The sequence below is a fragment of the Balaenoptera physalus genome, assembly GCF_965194825.1.
Source record: "Balaenoptera physalus genome assembly, chromosome: 11".
NCBI classification, from domain to species: domain Eukaryota; kingdom Metazoa; phylum Chordata; class Mammalia; order Artiodactyla; family Balaenopteridae; genus Balaenoptera; species Balaenoptera physalus.
The window spans coordinates 107334104-107355283 of NC_138896.1; positions in this window are offsets into that span (position 1 = coordinate 107334104).

Below are 21180 nucleotides of genomic sequence, written 5' to 3' on the forward strand. Positions count from 1 at the left end.
AAAACCAAACAACTAGTCCAGAGAGAGATGAATAAATAAACAGGAGGTGCTACGTGTATACAAGGGACTGTTACTCAACCAGGAGAAAGAATGAAATAATGCCATTGGAAGCAACATGGATGGACCTGGGATGCCAACATACTGAGTGAACTCAGGCAGGCAGAGGAGGACCAAGAGCATATGATATCACTTACAGGAGGAATGGAAACATACACACAACTGAACTAGTTTACAAAACAGAAACAAACCCACCAACTTTCAAAATAAACCTAGGGTTAACAAAAAAGAAAGGTGGCGAAGAGATGGAAGTTAGGCGGTTCACATGAACACATAGACAGTAAAATACCTATAAATATATATATAAAACACACACTCGACAAGGTCTACTGTACAACACCAGGATCTCTACTCAACGTTCTGCAATAACCTGTATGGAAAAGGAATCCGAAAAACAGTTGATATATTACATGTGTAACTGAATCAGTTTGCTGTACCCCTACACCAAACACCACACTGTAAATCACCTCTACTGCAACATACCATAAGAATTAAAGGAACTATGAACGCAAAAGGAAAGAAATGGGTACACTTTTCGCCGCTGGCCTCGGTGATATGCACTGGTGTCACATCCCTGCAGCCTGAGCAGCCTAGGGTCCCAAGGGAGCACTGAGGTGGAGCGCAGAGAGGTGAGTAGGATGTGCCTGTAAATGCATCCCCCTAAAGCTGTAGTGTCTCTTCCTTTCTGGGTGGAAGCAAAACTTCAGAATCCAGGTGGGCCATCCCAGAGCTAAAAGGAAGCCAAGTGCACCCAAACCATGGGGGACCGTCTGGGCTGCAGGAGCTTGAAAAAGTGACCGAGCCTCCACGGCTGCTGGTGATGGCGTTCCCACATCCAGCCTCCTTGCCAGGAGTCACCCAACCTCCACACCGCAGGAACCCCAGCAGAGTGGTTTAGCCAGGGTTCGAAATGTTCGGTTGCGTGAGGCTTAAAGGGGAAGAGGTAGTGACACAGAAGCCCTTGGGTGTTACCTCTGGCAGCTTTCCCTCTAATTGACAGCCCAGTTAGATGAATTCTCCTAAAGCTTTTGGTTGCCTAGGAGCCAGAGTTGGGCATGAAGTAATGCTGCCGCCTTGTGGACATTTCCTGTAAAAACAACTTTATAACCGGAGCTTCAGGGCACATTATATTCACGAAACCTGTGAGGCTTTTAGTGACACGTATCCTCAAAAATCAGCTGGGTTAGGTAACCGAAAAAAAAATCGAAACACACAGATTTTCAAGAAGCCAAATTTCAAGGCAGAAAGTTTACTAACACTGTTAAAAAAAATAAAAAATACACACCACGACAAGATGCATAACATGGCTCATTATTGCAGAAATAAAAATCCAAAGTGTAACGAGAGATCGCCTCCCAGCAGGCAGAATGGCCAGAATCAAAAAGTTTACAAACAATCAATGGGGGAGTGAGTGTGGAGAAAAGGGAACCGTCCCACTCGGTGAGTGGACATGTACATTGGTAATCGCCACTAGAAAGCACTGTATCCCAGTTCCTAGAAAACTAAAGAGAAAGCGACCCTATACTTCTGCAGTCCCACTCCTGGACGTTACTCGGGAAAATCCATAATTCAAAAAGACACATGCACCCCAACATTCATTGCGGCAATATTTACAATCGCCAAGACACAAAAACAAATAGTCCAGCGAGTGATGAATACATAAAGAGGAGGTGCTACGTGTATACAAGGGACTGTTACTCACCCAGGAAAAAGAATGAAATAATGCCATTGGAAGCAACATGGATGTACCTGGGATGCCAAAATACTGAGTGAACTCAGGCAAGCAGAGGAGGACCAAGAGCATATGATATCACTTATAGGAGGAACGGAAACATAAACACAACTGAACTAGTTTACAAAACAGAAACAGACCCACGGACTTGCAACGGAAACAAAGGGTTACCAAAAAAGAAAGGTGACGAGGAGATGTAAGTTAGGTGGTTCACATGAACACATAGACAGTGAAATACCTATAAATATATATATAAAACACGCACTTGACAAGGTCTACTGTACAACACCAGGATCTCTACTCAACGTTCTGCAATAACCTGTATGGAAAAGGAATCCGAAAAACAGTTGATATATTACATGTGTAACTGAATCAGTTTGCTGTACCCCTACACCAAACACCACACTGTAAATCACCTCTACTGCAACATACCATAAGAATTAAAGGAACTATGAACGCAAAAGGAAAGAAATGGGTACACTTTTCGCCGCTGGCCTCGGTGATATGCACTGGTGTCACATCCCTGCAGCCTGAGCAGCCTAGGGTCCCAAGGGAGCACTGAGGTGGAGCGCAGAGAGGTGAGTAGGATGTGCCTGTAAAGGCATCCCCTTAAAGCTGTAGTGTCTCTTCCTTTCTGGGTGGAAGCAAAACTTCAGAATCCAGGTGGGCCATCCCAGAGCTAAAAGGAAGCCAAGTGCACCCAAACCATGGGGGACCGTCTGGGCTGCAGGAGCTTGAAAAAGTGACCGAGCCTCCACGGCTGCTGGTGATGGGGTTCCCACATCCAGCCTCCTTGCCAGGAGTCACCCAACCTCCACACCGCAGGAACCCCAGCAGAGTGGTTTAGCCAGGGTTCCAAATGTTCGGTTGCGTGAGGCTTAAAGGGGAAGAGGTAGTGACACAGAAGCCCTTGGGTGTTACCTCTGGCAGCTTTCCCTCTAATTGACAGCCCAGTTAGATGAATTCTCCTAAAGCTTTTGGTTGCCTAGGAGCCATAGTTGGGCATGAAGTAATGCTGCCGCCTTGTGGACATTTCCTGTAACAACAACTTTATAACCGGTGCTTCAGGGCACATTATATTCACGAAACCTGTGAGGCTGTTAGTGACACGTATCCTCAAAAATCAGCTGGGTTAGGTAACCGAAAAAAAAATCGAAACACACAGACTTTCAAGAAGCCAAATTTCAAGGCAGAAAGTTTACTAACACTGTTAAAAAAAATAAAAAATACACACCACGACAAGATGCATAACATGGCTCATTATTGCAGAAATAAAAATCCAAAGTGTAACGAGAGATCGCCTCCCAGCAGGCAGAATGGCCAGAATCAACAAGTTTACAAACAATCAATGGGGAAGTGAGTGTGGAGAAAAGGGAACCGTCCCACTCGGTGAGTGGACATGTACATTGGTAATCGCCACTAGAAAGCACTGTATCCCAGTTCCTAGAAAACTAAAGAGAAAGCGACCCTATACTTCTGCAGTCCCACTCCTGCTCGTTACTCGGGAAAATCCATAATTCAAAAAGACACATGCACCCCAGCATTCATTGCGGCAATATTTACAATCGCCAAGACACAAAAACAAATAGTCCAGCGAGTGATGAATACATAAAGAGGAGGGGCTACGTGTATACAAGGGACTGTTACTCAGCCAGGAGAAAGAAAGAAATAATGCCATTGGAAGCAACATGGATGGACCTGGGATGCCAAAATACTGAGTGAACTCAGGCAGGCAGAGGAGGACCAAGAGCATATGATATCACTTACAAGAGGAATGTAAACATACACACAACTGAACTAGTTTACAAAACAGAAACAGACCCACGGACTTTCAACGGAAACAAAGGGTTACCAAAAAAGAAAGGTGACGAGGAGATGTAAGTTAGGCGGTTCACATGAACACATAGACAGTAAAATACCTATAAATATATATATATAACACGCACTTGACAAGGTCTACTGTACAACACCAGGATCTCTACTCAACGTTCTGCAATAACCTGTGTGGAAAAGGAATCCGAAAAACAGTTGATATATTACATGTGTAACTGAATCAGTTTGCTGTACCCCTACACCAAACACCACTCTATAAATCACCTCTACTGCAACATACCATAAGAATTAAAGGAACTATGAACGCAAAAAGAAAGAAATGGGTACACTTTTCGCCGCTGGCCTCGGTGATATGCACTGGTGTCACATCCCTGCAGCCTGAGCAGCCTAGGTTCCCAAGGGAGCACTGAGGTGGAGGGCAGAGAGGTGAGTAGGATGTGCCTGTAAATGCATCCCCTTAAAGCTGTAGTGTCTCTTCCTTTCTGGGTGGAAGCAAAACTTCAGAATCCAGGTGGGCCATCCCAGAGCTAAAAGGAAGCCAAGTGCACCCAAACCATGGGGGACCGTCTGGGCTGCAGGAGCTTGAAAAAGTGACCGAGCCTCCACGGCTGCTGGTGATGGGGTTCCCACATCCAGCCTCCTTGCCAGGAGTCACCCAACCTCCACACCGCAGGAACCTCAGCAGAGTGGTTTAGCCAGGGTTCGAAATGTTCGGGTGCGTGAGGCTTAAAGGGGAAGAGGTAGTGACACACAAGCCCTTGGCTGTTACCTCTGGCAGCTTTCCCTCTAATTGACAGCCCAGTTAGATGAATTTTCCTAAAGCTTTTGGTTGCCTAATAGCCAGAGTTGGGCATGAAGTAATGCTGCCCCCTTGTGGACATTTCCTATAACAACAACTTTATAACCGGTACTTCAGGGCACATTATATTCACGAAACCTGTGAGGCTTTTAGTGACGCGTATCCTCAAAACTCAGCTGGGTTAGGTAACCGAAAAAAAAATCGAAACACACAGACTTTCAAGAAGCCAAATTTCAAGGCAGAAAGTTTACTAACACTGTTAAAAAAAGTAAAAAATACACACCACGACAAGATGCATAACATGGCTCATTATTGCAGAAATAAAAATCCAAAGTGTAACGAGAGATCGCCTCCCAGCAGGCAGAATGGCCAGAATCAAAAAGTTTACAAACAATCAATGGGGGAGTGAGTGTGGAGAAAAGGGAACCGTCCCACTCGGTGAGTGGACATGTACATTGGTAATCGCCACTAGAAAGCACTGTATCCCAGTTCCTAGAAAACTAAAGAGAAAGCGACCCTATACTTCAGCAGTCCCACTCCTGCTCGTTACTCGGGAAAATCCATAATTCAAAATGAAACATGCACCCCAACATTCATTGCGGCCTTATTTACAATCGCCAAGACACAAAAACAAATAGTCCAGCGAGTGATGAATACATAAAGAGGAGGGGCTACGTGTATACAAGGGACTGTTACTCAGCCAGGAGAAAGAATGAAATAATGCCATTGGAAGCAACATGGTTGGACCTAGGATGCCAAAATACTGAGTGAACTCAGGCAAGCAGAGGAGGACCAAGAGCATATGATATCAATTATAGGACGAATGGAAACAAACACACAACTGAACTAGTTTACAAAACAGAAACAGACCCACGGAATTTCAATGGAAACAAAGGGTAACCAAAAAAGAAAGGTGATGAGGAGATGTAAGTTAGGCGGTTCACATGAACACATAGACAGTAAAATACCTATAAATATATATATAAAACACGCACTCGACAAGGACTACTGTACAACACCAGGACCTCTACTCAACGTTCTACAATAACCTGTATGGAAAAGGAATCCGAAAAACAGTTGATATATTACATGTGTAACTGAATCAGTTTGCTGTACACCTACACCAAACACCACACTGTAAATCACCTCTACTGCAACATACCATAATAATTAAAGGAACTATGAACGCAAAAGGAAAGAAATGGGTACACTTTTCGCCGCTGGCCTCGGTTATATGCACTGGTGTCACATCCCCGGAGCCTGAGCAGCCTAGGGTCCCAAGGGAGCACTGAGGTGGAGCACAGAGAGGTGAGTAGGATGTGCCTGTAAATGCATCCCCTTAAAGCTGTAGTGTCTCTTCCTTTCTGGGTGGAAGCAAAACTTCAGAATCCAGGTGGGCCATCCCAGAGCTAAAAGGAAGCCAAGTGCACCCAAACCATGGGGGACCGTCTGGGCTGCAGGAGCTTGAAAAAGTGACCGAGCCTCCACGGCTGCTGGTGATGGGGTTCCCACATCCAGCCTCCTCGCCAGGAGTCACCCAACCTCCACACCGCAGCAACCCCAGCAGAGTGGTTTAGCCAGGGTTCGAAATGTTCGGGAGCGTGAGGCTTAAAGGGGAAGAGGTAGTGACACACAAGCCCTTGGCTGTTACCTCTGGCAGCTTTCCCTCTAATTGACAGCCCAGTTAGATGAATTTTCCTAAAGCTTTTGGTTGCCTAGGAGCCAGAGTTGGGCATGAAGTAATGCTGCTGCTTTGTGGACATTTCCTGTAACAACAACTTTATAACCGGTGCTTCAGGGCACCTAATATTCACGAAGCCTGTGAGGCATTTAGTGACACGTATCCTGAAAAATCAGCTGGGTTAGGTAACCGAAAAAAAAATCGAAACACACAGACTTTCAAGAAGCCAAATTTCAAGGCAGAAAGTTTACTAACACTGTTAAAAAAAATAAAAAATACACACCACGACAAGATGCATAACATGGCTCATTATTGCAGAAATAAAAATCCAAAGTGTAACGAGAGATCGCCTCCCAGCAGGCAGAATGGCCAGAATCAAAAAGTTTACAAACAATCAATGGGGGAGTGAGTGTGGAGAAAAGGGAACCGTCCCACTCGGTGAGTGGACATGTACATTGGTAATCGCCACTGGAAAGCACTGTATCCCAGTTCCTAGAAAACTAAAGAGAAAGCGACCCTATACTTCTGCAGTCCCACTCCTGCTCGTTACTCGGGAAAATCCATAATTCAAAAAGACACATGCACCCCAGCATTCATTGCGGCAATATTTACAATCGCCAAGACACAAAAACAAACAGTCCAGCGAGTGATGAATACATAAAGAGGAGGGGCTACGTGTATACAAGGGACTGTTACTCAGCCAGGAGAAAGAATGAAATAATGCCATTGGAAGCAACATGGATGGACCTGGGATGCCAAAATACTGAGTGAACTCAGGCAGGCAGAGGAGGACCAAGAGCATATGATATCACTTACAGGAGGAATGGAAACATACACACAACTGAACTAGTTTACAAAACAGAAACAGACCCACGGACTTTCAACGGAAACAAAGGGTTACCAAAAAAGAAAGGTGACGAGGAGATGTAAGTTAGGCGGTTCACATGAACACATAGACAGTAAAATACCTATAAATATATATATATAACACGCACTTGACAAGGTCTACTGTACAACACCAGGATCTCTACTCAACGTTCTGCAATAACCTGTATGGAAAAGGAATCCGAAAAACAGTTGATATATTACATGTGTAACTGAATCAGTTTGCTGTACCCCTACACCAAACACCACACTATAAATCACCTCTACTGCAACATACCATAAGAATTAAAGTAACTATGAACGCAAAAGGAAAGAAATGGGTACACTTTTCGCCGCTGGCCTAGGTGATATGCACTGGTGTCACATCCCTGCAGCCTGAGCAGCCTAGGGTCCCAAGGGAGCACTGAGGTGGAGCGCAGAGAGGTGAGTAGGATGTGCCTGTAAATGCATCCCCTTAAAGCTGTAGTGTCTCTTCCTTTCTGGGTGGAAGCAAAACTTCAGAATCCAGGTGGGCCATCCCAGAGCTAAAAGGAAGCCAAGTGCACCCAAACCATGGGGGACCGTCTGGGCTGCAGGAGCTTGAAAAAGTGACCGAGCCTCCACGGCTGCTGGTGATGGGGTTCCCACATCCAGCCTCCTTGCCAGGAGTCACCCAACCTCCACACCGCAGGAACCCCAGCAGAGTGGTTTAGCCAGGGTTCGAAATGTTCGGGTGCGTGAGGCTTAAAGGGGAAGAGGTAGTGACACAGAAGCCCTTAGGTGTTACCTCTGGCAGCTTTCCCTCTAATTGACAGCCCAGTTAGATGAATTTTCCTAAAGCTTTTGGTTGCATAGGAGCCAGAGTTGGGCATGAAGTAATGCTGCCGCCTGTGGACATTACCTGTAACAACAACTTTATAACCGGTGCTTCAGGGCACCTAATATTCACGAAGCCTGTGAGGCTTTTAGTGACACGTATACTGAAAAATCAGCTGGGTTAGGTAACCGAAAAAAAAATCGAAACACACAGACTTTCAAGAAGCCAAATTTCAAGGCAGAAAGTTTACTAACACTGTTAAAAAAAATAAAAAATACACACCACGACAAGATGCATAACATGGCTCATTATTGCAGAAATAAAAATCCAAAGTGTAACGAGAGATCGCCTCCCAGCAGGCAGAATGGCCAGAATCAACAAGTTTACAAACAATCAATGGGGAAGTGAGTGTGGAGAAAAGGGAACCGTCCCACTCGGTGAGTGGACATGTACATTGGTAATCGCCACTAGAAAGCACTGTATCCCAGTTCCTAGAAAACTAAAGAGAAAGCGACCCTATACTTCTGCAGTCCCACTCCTGCTCGTTACTCGGGAAAATCCATAATTCAAAAAGACACATGCACCCCAACATTCTTTGCGACAATATTTACAATCGCCAAGACACAAAAACAAATAGTCCAGCGAGTGATGAATACATAAAGAGGAGGGGCTACGTGTATACAAGGGACTGTTACTCAGCCAGGAGAAAGAATGAAATAATGCCATTGGAAGCAACATGGATGGACCTGGGATGCCAAAATACGGAGTGAACTCAGGCAGGCAGAGGAAGACCAAGAGCATATGATATCACTTACAGGAGGAATGGAAACATACACACAACTGAACTAGTTTACAAAACAGAAACAGACCCACGGACTTTCAACGGAAACAAAGGGTTACCAAAAAAGAAAGGTGACGAGGAGATGTAACTTAGGTGGTTCACATGAACACATACACAGTAAAATACCTATAAATATATATATAAAACACACACTCGACAAGGTCTACTGTACAACACCAGGATCTCTACTCAATGTTCTGCAATAACCTGTATGGAAAAGGAATCCGAAAAACAGTTGATATATTACATGTGTAACTGAATCAGTTTGCTGTACCCCTACACCAAACACCACCCTGTAAATCACCTCTACTGCAACATACCATAAGAATTAAAGGAACTATGAACGCAAAAGGAAAGGAATGGGTACACTTTTCGCCGCTGGCCTCGGTGATATGCACTGGTGTCACATCCCTGCAGCCTGAGCAGCCTAGGGTCCCAAGGGAGCACTGAGGTGGAGCGCAGAGAGGGGAGTAGGATGTGCCTGTAAATGCATCCCCTTAAAGCTGTAGTGTCTCTTCCTTTCTGGGTGGAAGCAAAACTTCAGAATCCAGGGGGGCCATCCCAGAGCTAAAAGGAAGCCAAGTGCACCCAAACCATGGGGGACCGTCTGGGCTGCAGGAGCTTGAAAAAGTGACCGAGCCTCCACGGCTGCTGGTGATGGGGTTCCCACATCCAGCCTCCTCGCCAGGAGTCACCCAACCTCCACACCGCAGCAACCCCAGCAGAGTGGTTTAGCCAGGGTTCGAAATGTTCGGGAGCGTGAGGCTTAAAGGGGAAGAGGTAGTGACACACAAGCCCTTGGCTGTTACCTCTGGCAGCTTTCCCTCTAATTGACAGCCCAGTTAGATGAATTTTCTGAAAGCTTTTGGTTGCCTAGGAGCCAGAGTTGGGCATGAAGTAATGCTGCCGCCTTGTGGACATTTCCTGTAACAACAACTTTATAACCGGAGCTTCAGGGCACATTATATCCACGAAACCTGTGAAGCTTTTAGTGACACGTATCCTCAAAAATCAGCTGGGTTAGGTAACCGAAAAAAAAATCGAAACCCACAGATTTTCAAGAAGCGAAATTTCAAGGCAGAAAGTTTACTAACACTGTTAAAAAAAATAAAAAATACACACCACGACAAGATGCATAACGGCTCATTACTGTAGAAATAAAAATCCAAAGTGTAACGAGAGATCGCCTCCCAGCAGGCAGAATGGCCAGAATCAAAAAGTTTACAAACAATCAATGCGGGAGTGAGTGTGGAGAAAAGGGAACCGTCCCACTCGGTGAGTGGACATGTACATTGGTAATCGCCACTAGAAAGCACTGTATCCCAGTTCCCAGAAAACTAAAGAGAAAGCGACCCTATGCTTTTGCAGTCCCACTCCTGGACGTTACTCGGGAAAATCCATAATTCAAAAAGACACATGCACACCAACATTCATTGCGGCAATATTTACAATCGCCAAGACACAAAAACAAATAGTCCAGCGAGTGATGAATACATAAAGAGGAGGTGCTACGTGTATACAAGGGACTGTTACTCAGCCAGGAGAAAGAATGAAATAATGCCATTGGAAGCAACATGGTTGGACCTAGGATGCCAAAATACTGAGTGAACTCAGGCAGGCAGAGGAGGACCAAGAGCATATGATATCAATTATAGGACGAATGGAAACAAACACACAACTGAACTAGTTTACAAAACAGAAACAGACCCACGGAATTTCAATGGAAACAAAGGGTAACCAAAAAAGAAAGGTGATGAGGAGATGTAAGTTAGGCGGTTCACATGAACACATAGACAGTAAAATACCTATAAATATATATATAAAACACGCACTCGACAAGGACTACTGTACAACACCAGGATCTCTACTCAACGTTCTGCAATAACCTGTATGGAAAAGGAATCCGAAAAACAGTTGATATATTACATGTGTAACTGAATCAGTTTGCTGTACCCCTACACCAAACACCACACTATAAATCACCTCTACTGCAACATACCATAAGAATTAAAGTAACTATGAACGCAAAAGGAAAGAAATGGGTACACTTTTCGCCGCTGGCCTCGGTGATATGCACTGGTGTCACATCCCTGCAGCCTGAGCAGCCTAGGGTCCCAAGGGAGCACTGAGGTGGAGCGCAGAGAGGTGAGTAGGATGTGCCTGTAAATGCATCCCCTTAAAGCTGTAGTGTCTCTTCCTTTCTGGGTGGAACCAAAACTTCAGAATCCAGGTGGGCCATCCCAGAGCTAAAAGGAAGCCAAGTGCACCCAAACCATGGGGGACCGTCTGGGCTGCAGGAGCTTGAAAAAGTGACCGAGCCTCCACGGCTGCTGGTGATGGGGTTCCCACATCCAGCCTCCTTGCCAGGAGTCACCCAAGCTCCACACCGCAGCAACCCCAGCAGAGTGGTTTAGCCAGGGTTCGAAATGTTCGGGTGCGTGAGGCTTAAAGGGGAAGAGGTAGTGACACACAAGCCCTTAGGTGTTACCTCTGGCAGCTTTCCCTCTAATTGACAGCCCAGTTAGATGAATTTTCCTAAAGCTTTTGGTTGCCTAGGAGCCAGAGTTGGGCATGAAGTAATGCTGCCGCCTTGTGGACATTTCCTGTAACAACAACTTTATAACCGGTGCTTCAGGGCACATTATATTCACGAAACCTGTGAGGCTTTTAGTGACGCGTATCCTCAAAACTCAGCTGGGTTAGGTAACCGAAAAAAAAATCGAAACACACAGACTTTCAAGAAGCCAAATTTCAAGGCAGAAAGTTTACTAACACTGTTAAAAACAATAAAAAATACACACCACGACAAGATGCATAACATGGCTCATTATTGCAGAAATAAAAATCCAAAGTGTAACGAGAGATCGCCTCCAAGCAGGCAGAATGGCCAGAATCAAAAAGTTTACAAACAATCAATGGGGGAGTGAGTGTGGAGAAAAGGGAACCGTCCCACTCGGTGAGTGGATATGTACATTGGTAATCGCCACTAGAAAGCACTGTATCCCAGTTCCCAGAAAACTAAAGAGAAAGCGACCCTATACTTCTGCAGTCCCACTCCTGCTCGTTACTCGGGAAAATCCATAATTCAAAAAGACACATGCACTCCAACATTCATTGCGACAATATTTACAATCGCCAAGACACAAAAACAAATAGTCCAGCGAGTGATGAATACATAAAGAGGAGGTGCTACGTGTATACAAGGGACTGTTACTCACCCAGGAGAAAGAATGAAATAATGCCATTGGAAGCAACATGGATGGACCTGGGATGCCAAAATACTGAGTGAACTCAGGCAGGCAGAGGAGGACCAAGAGCATATGATATCACTTATAGGAGGAATGGAAACATACACACAACTGAACTAGTTTACAAAACAGAAACAGACCCACGGACTTTCAATGAAAATAAAGGGTTACCAAAAAAGAAAGGTGACGAGGAGATGTAAGTTAGGCGGTTCACATGAACAGATAGACAGTAAAATACGTATAAATATATATATAAAACACGCACTTGACAAGGTCTACTGTACAACACCAGGATCTCTACTCAACGTTCTGCAATAACCTGTATGGGAAAGGAATCCGAAAAACAGTTGATATATTACATGTGTAACTGAATCAGTTTGCTGTACCCCTACACCAAACACCACACTGTAAATCACCTCTACTGCAACATACCATAAGAATTAAAGGAACTATGAACGGAAAATGAAAGGAATGGGTACACTTTTCCCCGCTGGCCTCGGTGATATGCACTGGTGTCACATCCCTGCAGCCTGAGCAGCCTAGGGTCCCAAGGGAGCACTGAGGTGGAGCGCAGAGAGGGGAGTAGGATGTGCCTGTAAATGCATCCCCTTAAAGCTGTAGTGTCTCTTCCTTTCTGGGTGGAAGCAAAACTTCAGAATCCAGGTGGGCCATCCCAGAGCTAAAAGGAAGCCAAGTGCACCCAAACCATGGGGGACCGTCTGGGCTGCAGGAGCTTGAAAAAGTGACCGAGCCTCCACGGCTGCTGGTGATGGGGTTCCCACATCCAGCCTCCTCGCCAGGAGTCACCCAACCTCCACACCGCAGGAACCCCAGCAGAGTGGTTTAGCCAGGGTTCGAAATGTTCGGGAGCGTGAGGCTTAAAGGGGAAGAGGTAGTGACACACAAGCCCTTGGCTGTTACCTCTGGCAGCTTTCCCTCTAATTGACAGCCCAGTTAGATGAATTTTCCGAAAGCTTTTGGTTGCCTAGGAGCCAGAGTTGGGCATGAAGTAATGCTGCCGCTTTGTGGACATTTCCTGTAACAACAACTTTATAACCGGTGCTTCAGGGCACCTAATATTCACGAAGCCTGTGAGGCTTTTAGTGACACGTATCCTGAAAAATCAGCTGGGTTAGGTAACCGAAAAAAAAATTGAAACACACAGACTTTCAGGAAGCCAAATTTCAAGGCAGAAAGTTTACTAACACTGTTAAAAACAATAAAAAATACACACCACGACAAGATGCATAACATGGCTCATTACTGCAGAAATAAAAATCCAAAGTGTAACGAGAGATCGCCTCCCAGCAGGCAGAATGGCCAGAATCAAAAAGTTTACAAACAATCAATGGGGGAGTGAGTGTGGAGAAAAGGGAACCGTCCCACTCGGTGAGTGGACATGTACATTGGTAATCACCACTAGAAAGCACTGTATCCCAGTTCCCAGAAAACTAAAGAGAAAGCGACCCTATACTTCTGCAGTCCCACTCCTGCTCGTTACTCGGGAAAATCCATAATTCAAAAAGACACATGCACCCCAACATTCATTGCGACAATATTTACAATCGCCAAGACACAAAAACAAATAGTCCAGCGAGTGATGAATACATAAAGAGGAGGTGCTACGTGTATACAAGGGACTGTTACTCACCCAGGAGAAAGAATGAAATAATGCCATTGGAAGCAACATGGATGGACCTGGGATGCCAAAATACTGAGTGAACTCAGGCAGGCAGAGGAGGACCAAGAGCATATGATATCACTTACAGGAGGAATGGAAACATACACACAACTGAACTAGTTTACAAAACAGAAACAGACCCACGGACTTGCAACGGAAACAAAGGGTTACCAAAAAAGAAAGGTGACGAGGAGATGTAAGTTAGGCGGTTCACATGAACACATAGACAGTAAAATACGTATAAATATATATATAAAACACGCACTTGACAAGGTCTACTGTACAACACCAGGATCTCTACTCAACGTTCTGCAATAACCTGTATGGGAAAGGAATCCGAAAAACAGTTGATATATTACATGTGTAACTGAATCAGTTTGCTGTACCCCTACACCAAACACCACACTGTAAATCACCTCTACTGCAACATACCATAAGAATTAAAGGAACTATGAACGGAAAATGAAAGGAATGGGTACACTTTTCGCCGCTGGCCTCGGTGATATGCACTGGTGTCACATCCCTGCAGCCTGAGCAGCCTAGGGTCCCAAGGGAGCACTGAGGTGGAGCGCAGAGAGGGGAGTAGGATGTGCCTGTAAATGCATCCCCTTAAAGCTGTAGTGTCTCTTCCTTTCTGGGTGGAAGCAAAACTTCAGAATCCAGGTGGGCCATCCCAGAGCTAAAAGGAAGCCAAGTGCACCCAAACCATGGGGGACCGTCTGGGCTGCAGGAGCTTGAAAAAGTGACCGAGCCTCCACGGCTGCTGGTGATGGGGTTCCCACATCCAGCCTCCTCGCCAGGAGTCACCCAACCTCCACACCGCAGGAACCCCAGCAGAGTGGTTTAGCCAGGGTTCGAAATGTTCGGGAGCGTGAGGCTTAAAGGGGAAGAGGTAGTGACACACAAGCCCTTGGCTGTTACCTCTGGCAGCTTTCCCTCTAATTGACAGCCCAGTTAGATGAATTTTCCGAAAGCTTTTGGTTGCCTAGGAGCCAGAGTTGGGCATGAAGTAATGCTGCCGCTTTGTGGACATTTCCTGTAACAACAACTTTATAACCGGTGCTTCAGGGCACCTAATATTCACGAAGCCTGTGAGGCTTTTAGTGACACGTATCCTGAAAAATCAGCTGGGTTAGGTAACCGAAAAAAAAATCGAAACACACAGACTTTCAAGAAGCCAAATTTCAAGGCAGAAAGTTTACTAACACTGTTAAAAAAAATAAAAAATACACACCACGACAAGATGCATAACATGGCTCATTACTGCAGAAATAAAAATCCAAAGTGTAACGAGAGATCGCCTCCCAGCAGGCAGAATGGCCAGAATCAAAAAGTTTACAAACAATCAATGGGGGAGTGAGTGTGGAGAAAAGGGAACCGTCCCACTCGGTGAGTGGACATGTACATTGGTAATCGCCACTAGAAAGCACTGTATCCCAGTTCCTAGAAAACTAAAGAGAAAGCGACCCTATACTTCTGCAGTCCCACTCCTGCTCGTTACTCGGGAAAATCCATAATTCAAAAAGACACATGCACCCCAACATTCATTGCGGCAATATTTACAATCGCCAAGACACAAAAACAAATAGTCCAGCGAGTGATGAATACATAAAGAGGAGGGGCTACGTGTATACAAGGGACTGTTACTCAGCCAGGAGAAAGAATGAAATAATGCCATTGGAAGCAACATGGATGGACCTGGGATGCCAAAATACTGAGTGAACTCAGGCAGGCAGAGGAGGACCAAGAGCATATGATATCACTTACAGGAGGAATGGAAACATACACACAACTGAACTAGTTTACAAAACAGAAACAGACCCACGGACTTTCAACGGAAACAAAGGGTTACCAAAAAAGAAAGGTGACGAGGAGATGTAAGTTAGGCGGTTCACATGAACACATAGACAGTAAAATACCTATAAATATATATATATAACACGCACTTGACAAGGTCTACTGTACAACACCAGGATCTCTACTCAACGTTCTGCAATAACCTGTATGGAAAAGGAATCCGAAAAACAGTTGATATATTACATGTGTAACTGAATCAGTTTGCTGTACCCCTACACCAAACACCACACTATAAATCACCTCTACTGCAACATACCATAAGAATTAAAGTAACTATGAACGCAAAAGGAAAGAAATGGGTACACTTTTCGCCGCTGGCCTCGGTGATATGCACTGGTGTCACATCCCTGCAGCCTGAGCAGCCTAGGGTCCCAAGGGAGCACTGAGGTGGAGCGCAGAGAGGTGAGTAGGATGTGCCTGTAAATGCATCCCCTTAAAGCTGTAGTGTCTCTTCCTTTCTGGGTGGAAGCAAAACTTCAGAATCCAGGTGGGCCATCCCAGAGCTAAAAGGAAGCCAAGTGCACCCAAACCATGGGGGACCGTCTGGGCTGCAGGAGCTTGAAAAAGTGACTGAGCCTCCACGGCTGCTGGTGATGGGGTTCCCACATCCAGCCTCCTTGCCAGGAGTCACCCAACCTCCACACCGCAGGAACCCCAGCAGAGTGGTTTAGCCAGGGTTCGAAATGTTCGGGTGCGTGAGGCTTAAAGGGGAAGAGGTAGTGACACACAAGCCCTTAGGTGTTACCTCTGGCAGCTTTCCCTCTAATTGACAGCCCAGTTAGATGAATTTTCCTAAAGCTTTTGGGTGCCTAGGAGCCAGAGTTGGGCATGAAGTAATGCTGCCGCCTTGTGGACATTTCCTGTAACAACAACTTTATAACCGGAGCTTCAGGGCACATGATATTCACGAAAGCTGTGAGGCTTTTAGTGACGCGTATCCTCAAAAATCAGCTGGGTTAGGTAACTGAAAAACAAATCGAAACACACAGACTTTCAAGAAGCCAAATTTCAAGGCAGAAAGTTTACTAACACTGTTAAAAACAATAAAAAATACACACCACGACAAGATGCATAACATGGCTCATTATTGCAGAAATAAAAATCCAAAGTGTAACGAGAGATCGCCTCCAAGCAGGCAGAATGGCCAGAATCAAAAAGTTTACAAACAATCAATGGGGGAGTGAGTGTGGAGAAAAGGGAACCGTCCCACTCGGTGAGTGGATATGTACATTGGTAATCGCCACTAGAAAGCACTGTATCCCAGGTCCCAGAAAACTAAAGAGAAAGCGACCCTATACTTCTGCAGTCCCACTCCTGCTCGTTACTCGGGAAAATCCATAATTCAAAAAGACACATGCACCCCAACATTCATTGCGACAATATTTACAATCGCCAAGACACAAAAACAAATAGTCCAGCGAGTGATGAATACATAAAGAGGAGGTGCTACGTGTATACAAGGGACTGTTACTCACCCAGGAGAAAGAATGAAATAATGCCATTGGAAGCAACATGGATGGACCTGGGATGCCAAAATACTGAGTGAACTCAGGCAGGCAGAGGAGGACCAAGAGCATATGATATCACTTATAGGAGGAATGGAAACATACACACAACTGAACTAGTTTACAAAACAGAAACAGACCCACGGACTTTCAACGGAAACAAAGGGTTACCAAAAAAGAAAGGTGACGAGGAGATGTAAGTTAGGTGGTTCACATGAACATATAGACAGTAAAATACCTATAAATATATATATAAAACATGCACTTGACAAGGTCTACTGTACAACACCAGGATCTCTACTCAACGTTCTGCAATAACCTGTATGGAAAAGGAATCCGAAAAACAGTTGATATATTACATGTGTAACTGAATCAGTTTGCTGTACCCCTACACCAAACACCAGACTGTAAATCACCTCTACTGCAACATACCATAAGAATTAAAGAAACTAGGAACGCAAAATGAAAGGAATGGGTACACTTTTCCCCGCTGGCCTCGGTGATATGCACTGGTGTCACATCCCCGGAGCCTGAGCAGCCTAGGGTCCCAAGGGAGCACTGAGGTGGAGCGCAGAGAGGGGAGTAGGATGTGCCTGTAAATGCATCCCCTTAAAGCTGTAGTGTCTCTTCCTTTCTGGGTGGAAGCAAAACTTCAGAATCCAGGTGGGCCATCCCAGAGCTAAAAGGAAGCCAAGTGCACCCAAACCATGGGGGACCGTCTGGGCTGCAGGAGCTTGAAAAAGTGACCGAGCCTCCACGGCTGCTGGTGATGGGGTTCCCACATCCAGCCTCCTTGCAGGAGTCACCCAACCTCCACACCGCAGGAACCGCAGCAGAGTGGTTTAGCCAGGGTTCGAAATGTTCGGGTGCGTGAGGCTTAAAGGGGAAGAGGTAGTGACACACAAGCCCTTGGGTGTTACCTCTGGCAGCTTTCCCTCTAATTGACAGCCCAGTTAGATGAATTTTCCTAAAGCTTTTGGTTGCCTAGGAGCCAGAGTTGGGCATGAAGTAATGCTGCCGCCTTGTGGACATTTCCTGTAACAACAACTTTATAACCGGTGCTTCAGGGCACATTATATTCACGAAACCTGTGAGGCTTTTAGTGACACGTATCCTCAAAAATCAGCTGGGTTAGGTAACCGAAAGAAAAATCGAAACACACAGACTTTCAAGAAACCAAATTTCAAGGCAGAAAGTTTACTAACACTGTTAAAAACAATAAAAAATACACACCACGACAAGATGCATAACATGGCTCATTATTGCAGAAATAAAAATCCAAAGTGTAACGAGAGATCGCCTCCCAGCAGGCAGAATGGCCAGAATCAAAAAGTTTACAAACAATCAATGGGGGAGTGAGTGTGGAGAAAAGGGAACCGTCCCACTCGGTGAGTGGACATGTACAATGGTAATTGCCACTAGAAAGCACTGTATCCCAGTTCCTAGAAAACTAAAGAGAAAGCGACCCTATACTTCAGCAGTCCCACTCCTGGACGTTACTCGGGAAAATCCATAATTCAAAATGAAACATGCACCCCAACATTCATTGCGGCATTATTTACAATCGCCAAGACACAAAAACAAATAGTCCAGCGAGTGATGAATACATAAAGAGGAGGGGCTACGTGTATACAAGGGACTGTTACTCACCCAGGAGAAAGAATGAAATAATGCCATTGGAAGCAACATGGTTGGACCTAGGATGCCAAAATACTGAGTGAACTCAGGCAGGCAGAGGAGGACCAAGAGCATATGATATCAATTATAGGAGGAATGGAAACAAACACACAACTGAACTAGTTTACAAAACAGAAACAGACCCACGGAATTTCAATGGAAACAAAGGGTAACCAAAAAAGAAAGGTGACGAGGAGATGTAAGTTAGGCGGTTCACATGAACACATAGACAGTAAAATACCTATAAATATATATATAAAACACGCACTCGACAGGGACTACTGTACAACACCAGGACCTCTACTCAACGTTCTACAATAACCTGTATGGAAAAGGAATCCGAAAAACAGTTGATATATTACATGTGTAACTGAATCAGTTTGCTGTACCCCTACACCAAACACCACACTGTAAATCTCCTCTACTGCAACATACCATAAGAATTAAAGGAACTATGAACGCAAAAGGAAAGAAATGGGTACACTTTTCACCGCTGGCCTCGGTTATATGCACTGGTGTCACATCCCCGCAGCCTGAGCAGCCTAGGGTCCCAAGGGAGCACTGAGGTGGAGCGCAGAGAGGGGAGTAGGATGTGCCTGTAAATGCATCCCCTTAAAGCTGTAGTGTCTCTTCCTTTCTGGGTGGAACCAAAACTTCAGAATCCAGGTGGGCCATCCCAGAGCTAAAAGGAAGCCAAGTGCACCCAAACCATGGGGGACCGTCTGGGCTGCAGGAGCTTGAAACCGTGACAGAGCCTCCACGGCTGCTGGTGATGGGTTTCCCACATCCAGCCTCCTTGCCAGGAGTCACCCAACCTCCACACCGCAGGAACCCCAGCAGAGTGGTTTAGCCAGGGTTCCAAATGTTCGGGTGCGTGAGGCTTAAAGGGGAAGAGGTAGTGACACACAAGCCCTTGGCTGTTACCTCTGGCAGCTTTCCCTCTAATTGACAGCCCAGTTAGATGAATTTTCCTAAAGCTTTTGGTTGCCTAGGAGCCAGAGTTGGGCATGAAGTAATGCTGCCGCTTTGTGGACATTTCCTGTAACAACAACTTTATAACCGGTGCTTCAGGGCACCTAATATTCACGAAGCCTGTGAGGCTTTTAGTGACACGTATCCTCAAAAATCAGCTGGGTTAGGTAACCGAAAAAAAAATCGTAACACACAGACTTTCAAGAAGCCAAATTTCAAGGCAGAAAGTTTACTAACACTGTTAAAAAAAATAAAAAATACACACCACGACAAGATGCATAACATGGCTCATTATTGCAGAAATAAAAATCCAAAGTGTAACGAGAGATCGCCTCCCAGCAGGCAGAATGGCCAGAATCAAAAAGTTTACAAACAATCAATGGGGGAGTGAGTGTGGAGAAAAGGGAACCGTCCCACTCGGTGAGTGGACATGTACATTGGTAATCGCCACTAGAAAGCACTGTATCCCAGTTCCTAGAAAACTAAAGAGAAAGCGACCCTATACTTCTGCAGTCCCACTCCTGCTCGTTACTCGGGAAAATCCATAATTCAAAAAGACACATGCACCCCAGCATTCATTGCGGCAATATTTACAATCGCCAAGACACAAAAACAAATAGTCCAGCGAGTGATGAATACATAAAGAGGAGGGGCTACGTGTATACAAGGGACTGTTACTCAGCCAGGAGAAAGAATGAAATAATGCCATTGGAAGCAACATGGATGGACCTGGGATGCCAAAATACTGAGTGAACTCAGGCAGGCAGAGGAGGACCAAGAGCATATGATATCACTTACCGGAGGAATGGAAACATACACACAACTGAACTAGTTTACAGAACAGAAACAGACCCACGGACTTTCAACGGAAACAAAGGGTTACCAAAAAAGAAAGGTGACGAGGAGATGTAAGTTAGGCGGTTCACATGAACACATAGACGGTAAAATACCTATAAATATATATATATAACACGCACTTGACAAGGTCTACTGTACAACACCAGGATCTCTACTCAACGTTTTGCAATAACCTGTATGGAAAAGGAATCCGAAAAACAGTTGATATATTACATGTGTAACTGAATCAGTTTGCTGTACCCCTACACCACACACCACACTGTAAATCACCTCTACTGCAACATACCATAAGAATTAAAGGAACTATGAAGGCAAAAGGAAAGGAATGGGTACACTTTTCGCCGCTGGCCTCGGTGATATGCACTGCTGTCACATCCCCGCAGCCTGAGCAGCCTAGGGTCCCAAGGGAGCACTGAGGTGGAGCTCAGAGGGGGGAGTAGGATGTGCCTGTAAATGCATCCCCTTAAAGCTGTAGTGTCTCCTCCTTTCTGGGTGGAAGCAAAACTTCAGAATCCAGGTGGGCCATCCCAGAGCTAAAAGGAAGCCAAGTGCACCCAAACCATGGGGGACCGTCTGGGCTGCAGGAGCTTGAAACCGTGACAGAGCCTCCACGGCTGCTGGTGATGGGTTTCCCACATCCAGCCTCCTTGCCAGGAGTCACCCAACCTCCACACCGCAGGAACCCCAGCAGAGTGGTTTAGCCAGGGTTCCAAATGTTCGGGTGCGTGAGGCTTAAAGGGGAAGAGGTAGTGACACAC